The sequence below is a fragment of the Castor canadensis genome, chromosome 11 (genome assembly GCF_047511655.1).
Source record: "Castor canadensis chromosome 11, mCasCan1.hap1v2, whole genome shotgun sequence".
In the NCBI taxonomy this organism is placed as follows: Eukaryota; Metazoa; Chordata; class Mammalia; order Rodentia; family Castoridae; genus Castor; species Castor canadensis.
Window position 1 is genome coordinate 43,111,612 of NC_133396.1, and position 8,153 is coordinate 43,119,764.

General features: G+C 50.3%; 1 long non-coding RNA gene across 1 annotated transcript; it reads left to right on the forward strand.

The window, feature by feature from the left end:
• The first annotated feature begins 207 nt into the window (after nucleotides 1-207).
• LOC141413795 (uncharacterized) lies at nucleotides 208-2,241 on the forward strand. The gene is made up of 3 exons (XR_012438692.1): nucleotides 208-344; nucleotides 1,671-1,785; nucleotides 2,122-2,241. It is a non-coding gene; the product is annotated as an uncharacterized lncRNA (long non-coding RNA).
• The last annotated feature ends 5,912 nt before the right edge of the window (nucleotides 2,242-8,153 follow it).

The window sequence follows — 8,153 nt, forward strand, 5'->3', positions numbered from 1 at the left end:
TTATGAGGAAAGCAGTCTTTTCTACCAAAGTATGTCACCATCTTAGCTGCTTGCTGTTCCTGGTTCTTGTTCACCGAGCTCCATTTTCACGCCAAAATTACTACCTACCCCACCTCCAGACTCCAAGTGTAACATTGGCCAATTGCAAGTAGATTGTGCACCCGAGCTCGACCAATCTGAGTAAAGGGGCAGGCCCACTGCGTCAGAAATAAAGAGGACAGACTGCCTGTTCCTCTGGCTTGCTATGCCAGTGTGCCTGTGTACCCTTCTGCAGAAGTAAATTCTGCCTTGCCAAGACAATTCTCCATGTCTGTGTCTTCAATTGTGACCCTGGTGGTCTTCAGGTATCTTACTTTTAACATAAGGGGAAGGCAGGGTCGGGCATCTGGCCTCTGCCATAGGGAGGGTTGGCACCGAGGGCAGAGCCCAGACCATCTGCCTGGCCTGGGTGATGGTGGTGGGCGGGGCTGGGGTGGGGTTGGCTGATCTTAATGATCTTGCTCAAGCCTCTCTCATGTGGGCAGCCTCAGAGCATGGAAGCCCCACATTCACCTCTCCTGCCCCTAAGTGAGGCTATGTCCACAGGCTTCCCTGAAAAGAAAGATGGGTCAGAGGTCATAGCACAGCCTCCTTCTCTGGAAATTTGCCCCTCTCTAATCCCCTTGAGCCAAGAAACACCTCCACCCACCCCTGGGTTTATTAGTAATCTAAGCCACACAAGCGGTGTAGATAGGAGGATATTGGTCTGAGGCCAGCCCCAGGCAAAGATGCAAGTTTCTAGCTGAAAAATAAGCAAAAGGGGCTGGAGGTATGACTCAAGTAGTAGAGTCCCTGCCTTAGCAAGCACAAGACCCTGAGTTCAAACCCCAGTACCACCAAAAAATAAAAATACACCCCATGAGATTATGCTGTGAAATCAGAGTTGAACATTTCTGGTCCAAAGTTTGGTGGACCATGAAAGCCACTTGGATTTTAATGCATGGAGAAGCCATTGGGCTTCAGACAGAGAACAACAACTTCGCTTTACAGAAACCTGTGTGAGTACAGGTAAATGATTGACTGTTCTGTGTCTCAGTTTCCTCATCTCCAAAGTGAAGCCAGTAACCACCGAGCTGTAGGAATGGGCTGAGACCGTATCCATGGCAACCTTAGGACAGTCCCCAGCACAAGTATGTGCGATTTGAACGTTAGCCATTGCCAGTGCACAATGGCATCTTCACATTTGTGCCCCTCCTGCCCCATGCAGAAAGTGCTGGGCATAAAGACTAGCTAGGCTGCTGCTACTGGAGTCCAGGTGTGCAGCACTGAGGACACCGAGGGCCTGAGCCAGGGTTCCTGTCCGAGTGTCTCAGGGTCCCACTGGAGACTGAGGCTGAGGGTGTGGCGGGGCCTGAGGAAGCTCCACTGGGAGGGCGCAGGAGTTGGGGGAGCAGGTGAGGCTTGTGGAGGGGTTGGATCCTGAAGGGTGATGGCGGTTACGCCATGGGGAGGATGTGCAGGGTGGGAACAGCATTCCAGGGGCAGGAACAGCATATGCTGAGGTAGCAGGGAAGGTAAGCACCTGTACTTAGTGGTCATCAGTGTGGCTGGATCGCAGGGGGGCGGCGTGTTCCTGTTTAGGACTAAAGGCTTTCCACGTGTCGTATGAATGCCATGGCCTGTCTCCCCAGGTGTGGATCATGTGTGAAGGCCACTGCTTCAGGGTGTCTGTGGACGGACAACACCTGTGTGAATACGTCCACCGCCTGCAGAACCTGCCAGCCATCAACTGCCTAGAAGTAGCAGGTGACATCCAGCTGACCCACTTGCAGTCCTAGACAGGTGCCCTGGCCCTGGGGATGAGGGCTGGGGTATGCTGTCTGTGACTCCTTGTCACAACCCCTTCCCCTAAATCCTGTCTGAGGAAATCGTCATAGCCAGGTGCTGGGTACAGGTGAAGCTCCTGTTTGTTCCCCTCATTGCATGTGGCTCTCAGCCACATTCCTGACCTCCACATAACTCCACTCGGGTCCCAAGCCACCAGCCATCCTCTCCAGGGGTGAGGAGACTCCTCAGCATCTCCCCTTTCTCTGACCTTTAACCTCTCTCCTCGAACTCTCTGCCACCCTTCACCCCCTCCAGGAAGGCTACCCGGATGACATCCCACTGGCCTCCACCAGCTGATCAGCGCTTTCTCCACAGTGGCTCGCCTCTTCCCAGTGTGCTTAAAATCGAGAAATAAAAGTGCTTATTGGCTCACGAGTGGGATAACTGATGAGATTTGTGTAGAGACATTTTGGAGTCTATGAAATTGGGTGTCCTCTCTGAGGGGTGTGGAAGGAGACAGCACGGGCCCCTTTGGGCAGGGTTCTGACATCCACACCTGCTTCCCATGGGTCCCTCACAAATCCCACAAGGGTGCCAGAGAAAGAGGGCTGCAGCTTGAGCCTCAGGTTGGGCTCTCTGATGCAGCAATCTTGGTGGCTGGGTGATCCCAGGAAACAGCCCCATGCTTCTGGCTGGGAGAAGGGCCAGCCAGAGCCTACGGTGGTCATGGCAGGCCAGGAGGTCAAATGACAAGTCAGCTCCTCCGAAGCTTGTGTCTGAGTGGGAGGGGAGGGAGTGGGGCCAGGAGAAGTTTCCTGGGAAGATGTCCTACTGTGGGGCTCCCTGGTGTCGGGGGTTCAGGTGTGTGAGGGGGATGTGGCTGAGCCTGGGGACCGGCCAGCTCTGGGCAGTATAAGGAAGTCCTCCTGTGTGTCCTCGAGGTGGTCACACACTTTCTAACTCCATCAAGAACCCAGTTCCAGATAGCCACTTGCTTCTGCCACATGTCAGAGAAGCACAAACTCCATATACTCTCCCTTGGAGCCACTCTACAGAGGAAGTCACCTGGCTGGTATGCAGCTTCTTGGGGGATCTCTGTCGAGGCTGTGGCACCCACTGACATGCCCCCAACACTGTATATAACTTGGGGTGCTTTTCCTACAAAACATACATGCACATACCTGCAAATTAGTTTTTAAAAATGCATTTCATACTGGCTCCCCTGGAGCCATCTTCTCCAGGGTCCAAAAGGGGTTGGGAGGGGACAAGGAGCAGAATTCAGGAACTGGGAATAGTGAGAGGGCATATGACCCCAAGGAGGCCCTGGGAAGAACACTGGGGAAGGCGTCATAGGAGTGGACGACGCCTTGCCTTCCCACACTGAAGGTGAGGGGCTACACAGACGTGGACCGTGGACAAGGCAGGAGACAGGGCTCAGTCCTGCCTTCCTCTCTTGTACATGGCAGCTTGCCAGTACCAGTGGGAGGTAGACACCATGTGGCAGGAGAAGTCAGCCATCTAGCAGTCAGGTATTGGAAACCACAATTATCTCTACACAGGGCTCACTTATGGGTCCAGAATAAAGGTAAACTGCCAGATGTTTGGGTCAGTATAAATTAAAGACAAGGAGTCAGTGACAAGTAGGGGCTGTATCCTTTATGGCCAAACCTGGACACATTGAGGAGAAAAGGAAGTACTAGCCAGCTAGCAGGACGGCAGGGTAACAGGATTATTTCCGCCCACCTGCATGAGTTCTGTGAGACAGAAACTATAGGTATGATGGTCACCTGATACCATGCTAGCCCCTGGAGATGCAAACTCTCCACAAGGAGACGGGCTGGTGAGGAAGCCCTGTTCCTCCCTCGAGGTGGCTGCTGTCCTCCCCGTGTGCGCTGTACACAGCTCCATGTGTTCTTAGAAACGCACTGATCCACCTGTGGCCACCATCCACCCGGGGTTTGATTTGACTGTGATGAATCCTGGGGATCACGCAAGTTTGGCATGGCCTGAAGTCGGTAGTTATATTTGGCTCTTTTACACACTGCTTTGTGTAGAGAGGAAGGGATCACTGTCCTCACACACCCTTGCCAGTTTCTCATGCTTGTGACACCAGAAAGGCCACACCTGCTTTTTGTTTCACAAGCCACTGATAGCTTTGATGTAGACCAAGTGTTGCAAATTCAAAGACCTAGGGGGCCCATCGTTTCCCTGTGAGTGAAACAGACCTGCTACTTGCTTGTTAAATACACAGGAATATTTTGTACGAAGAAAGACACTCCCTTTTTTCAGTAAGAAACTCAGACCATTTTACTTTTTTTGACAGAGATATATAGAGAGACTTCTGCCTTACAAGAATCTCCCACTGGAAGTATAATGACAAAAAGGCCCTGTCACTTGCCCTTTGTGTGTGGGGAGGTTAGAGAGAGGTAAGGATTGCAGCAAACTGAGCACTCCATCCAAGGTGGCAGCTGCTCTCTGCTCTGGCTGATGCTGCTTCATGAGCGCCCAGTGTTGCCAGACCTTCTTGTGGTTTGTTGGTTGGCTGGGTAGTTGGTTGGTTTTAAACAGACACTAGAAGTCTGGAGTTTTATGTGTAATCTCACAAAGGAATCTGGGCCCACAGGTATTGCCTAGCTCCTTCCCCAATCTTCCCTGATCCATTGATCAGAGGCCTGAATTTCTGAGCTTCTATGCACCAAGGAGGCACCCCCACCCCACAATTTTCAAATGACAGCTTATAGTTTTAAAACAGTCTCAGGAGAAGTAAGATGAGTTTGCAGACTGGAATTGGCCACCTGGTTGGAGGTTGTGACCTGGAGGCATCTGGATGGATTGCATGGTGGGGGACACTTATTCTCCTTATCCTGCTAAGTGCTGTGCTCCAGTGACATGCTCTGACAGCTGCAGACCCCCATGCCCTCCCCAAGACCCACAGCAAGAAGGTAGTTGTGCCAGAGAGCTTTCTGGTGCTGTGACAAAATACCCAAGAAAACAATTTAAAGGAGGAAAGGTTTATTTTGAGTCACTGTTTCAGAGGTTTTAGTCCATGGTCACTTGGCCCAGTCACTGGACTGTGTTGAGGAAAACCATGGTGGAGACTGTTTCAGGGAGCAAAGCGGATTACCTTATGGCAGCCTTGAAGGAGGGGAGGGAGACAGAAAGATAGAGAAAAAGAGAGAGAGAGAATGTCTCTAAGGACCTACTCCCTCACCTAGGTTCCACCTCCTAAGTGTCCATCACCTCCCAAGAGCCCATCAGTTATGAACCCATCAATGGCTTCAGCCATCCATGAGGGCAGAGCCTTTGGGATCTGATCACTTCCCCCAAAGCCTCACCTCTGTACACAGCTGCACTGGGGACCAAACCTTCAACAGATGAGCCTTTGGGGGACATTCCAGATCCAAACTACAACAGTGGCCATCCACAAGCCAAGGAGAGATGCCTCAGGAGAGACCAACCTCCCCATACTTTGATTTTTGACTTCCAGCCTCCAGAAGTGTGAAGTCCCCAGTCTGTGGTGGTGTGGTGGGTAACTCTTTCGCATTAATGCATATTCCAAAGGTGGTTTTTCAAGTGTGGAAGTGGGGGGTGGGGGGGCCTTCTTGGTGCATAGAAGCTCAGAAATTCAGGCCTCTGATCAATGGATCAGGGAAGATTAGGGAAGGAGCTAGGCAATACCTCTGGGCCCAGGTTCCAGGAGCACCTGAGACTACTGACGATGTCTAAGCCACACAGTAACTATGACATAGCGATAAAAATATGGGCAGGACTGGGAGCAGGATGCAGAGATCCAGCTGTTTGTCACAGAAAGTAGTGGTTATGATGATAGAGCAGAACCAGGGGATATAAAATTTTGAACTTATATTTGAGCTTACAGAGGCTGTGATTAAAATGTGTCACACCTTCTCTGGTTTTGTTCTTAATAATGCTGTGGATAAAATGACTTCAACAGAATGATGCTGCAAACCAGACCAGAGTCTTTTGTGCAGATAAGACTACTCTGAAGGGTCCTGCCTATATTGAAGAGGGTCCTGGGAGTTATCTGGGAGGTATAGTTTTGAGCAGCTAGTCACAAAATAATGGGAACTGAACTGAACAGGAATTGCTACTGAGACACTGTGACTGTGGGCCGTTCACTTCCTCTTTCTGGGGTCCAGTTTCCTCATTTAAAGACAAGAGCATTCATTATTTCTTGCCGGGTAACCAAAACTTAGTGACCTGAAACAACTACCAGTTATTTTTTTGCAATTCAGTGTCTGTGATGGGTTCAGCTGGGCAGCTCTTCTGCCAGGCCAAACAGGCATCTGCCTTTATCTGGTGGCAACCCTGAGGACCTAAGATGGCTTCCATCAGATGTCTGGGGCCTAGCTGCTGCTGGCTGTCTCTCCACGGGTTCTCTTCATATCATCATTCAACCCAGACTTCCTCAGTTGTGGTGAAAAAGTTCCAAGTGAAGAAAAGCAGACACTTCGAGGCCCATAGTGTCACTTCTGCTGCATTCTATGACCACAGCAAGCCACAAGGCCGTTCCGCACTCAAGGGTAGAAAAATAGACTCCATTACATGAAGGGAAGAAGAGCAAAGTCACACTGCAATGGTTTCAGACAGTGGGAAGTGTGACTCTTTGGGACTTCTTATTGTAACAAGCCACCATAATAAGCATTTAGCTGTTCCCCAACTTAATAGTTTGAATTACATAATTTTTGACTTTACAATAGTGTGAAAGCAATACATGTACGTTGAAATTTGAATCTTGATCCTTTCTGGGGCTAGAGATAGGCAGTGTGATCTTCTCTTGTGATGTTGGGAGTGACAGCTCCCAGATCGTGAGGAGAACAACCAAGATGTTGCAGTGCACTGTTCTGCTAAGCTCTGAGGCTCGGCGGGTTGGGTATATGGTGCCCAATAAGTGCCTGGACTGGGACGCAGAGTGCTGTGGAGAAATGTACAACTGAGCCTCAACTACCTTCCTTCTTGAGTATTCAGAGGGCCCCATCCCTGGGGAACACAGGTGGTCAGGGAGGTGGTTTCAGGAGGCCTGAGTTCTGAATGTTAACCCCCTCTCCAGTGCTGGTTAGATGGCGCCTTCCATAACAAAATGGAAGGAAGGTCCAGAGTGATGGAGGGAGCCTGGGGTTTGCAATCTTTCTGGAAAGTACCACAGCTGGGCCCGATCATTATGACAGCTGCTAGGAAGAGGCCCAGGAGCACCTGCTACACCTGGAAAGCACTGTTGGGTTTTAATTGTTGAAAAACACCGAGCAATATGGCTGCCCAAAATAAGATAATCTTGGGTCACATTACTAGAGGTAGAGGGTCTAGAAACAAGGTCTAGAAACCACTGCTATGTGTGGGTGAGATTCTTGGATTCATGGTTTAGTTTGGGGCACACATCAGGAAGCCAGAACATCAGGAAAGAGAACGGCACTGAGGGGCTACTATGTGGCAGAGCCATGCTAGCTATTTTATATATGTTCTCTCATTTCATCTCAGGGAAATTGTATGAGAATAGTGTCACTTCCACTTCCAGGAGAGGATGATGGGGTCACCTTGGTGACCTGATCAGGATCATTGCAGGAGGAGGTGGGAACTTGGCCAGGAAGCAGGACTCTTGTTTTGACACCTGGCCTCCCCTGTAAGATGATATTCTGTTCTTTGGCTAACATCACTTCCTTCCCTGGAGGTCTCTGCATACAAGAGAGGGGGCTCCTTGCTAATTCTGGTTATTCCACTCACATTCCTGTCACTCCTCTCAATCAGCCCTCCAGGAGAGGGTGACCATAGGACCAGCAGCTGAGCTGAGACCCTGGGCTTTCCACCTCCACCCCCAGCCACAAGAAACAGTGCTCAAAAGTGAAACTAGGAGATCCGTTCTGGCACAGCGGCACAGGGAGCCCAGAGTCATATTCCCTGCCACAGATGTTGGGTTAATGAAGGGAGGCTCCACCCATGGGAAGAAGGCATCTGAGAGGCAGTGGTGCCATAGCTAGCAGCACAGACTCCTTTGCTGGATGCCTGGACTGAGTCCTAACTCTGACATTTACCTAGCTGTGTGACTTTAGGTGAGTTGCTTCACTTCTCTGTGCCTTCATTTCTTCCCATATAGAATGGCATAATTAATTGGATGTATTTCATAAAGGTGACAGAAGATTAAACATAAGGCACCAGGAAAGGTGCCTAGTGCATAATTAAAATTGTACAAGTATTAAGTTTAACATTCATTGTGCACTCCCCTCTGTACTACCACATAGCCCTCAACTGTCTACCTGCCTCATCCTTTGGAACACAAGTTTATTACAACAAGACCCTTCTGTGCCCCAGTGCCCAGGAGGGGCCCAGCACCTGTT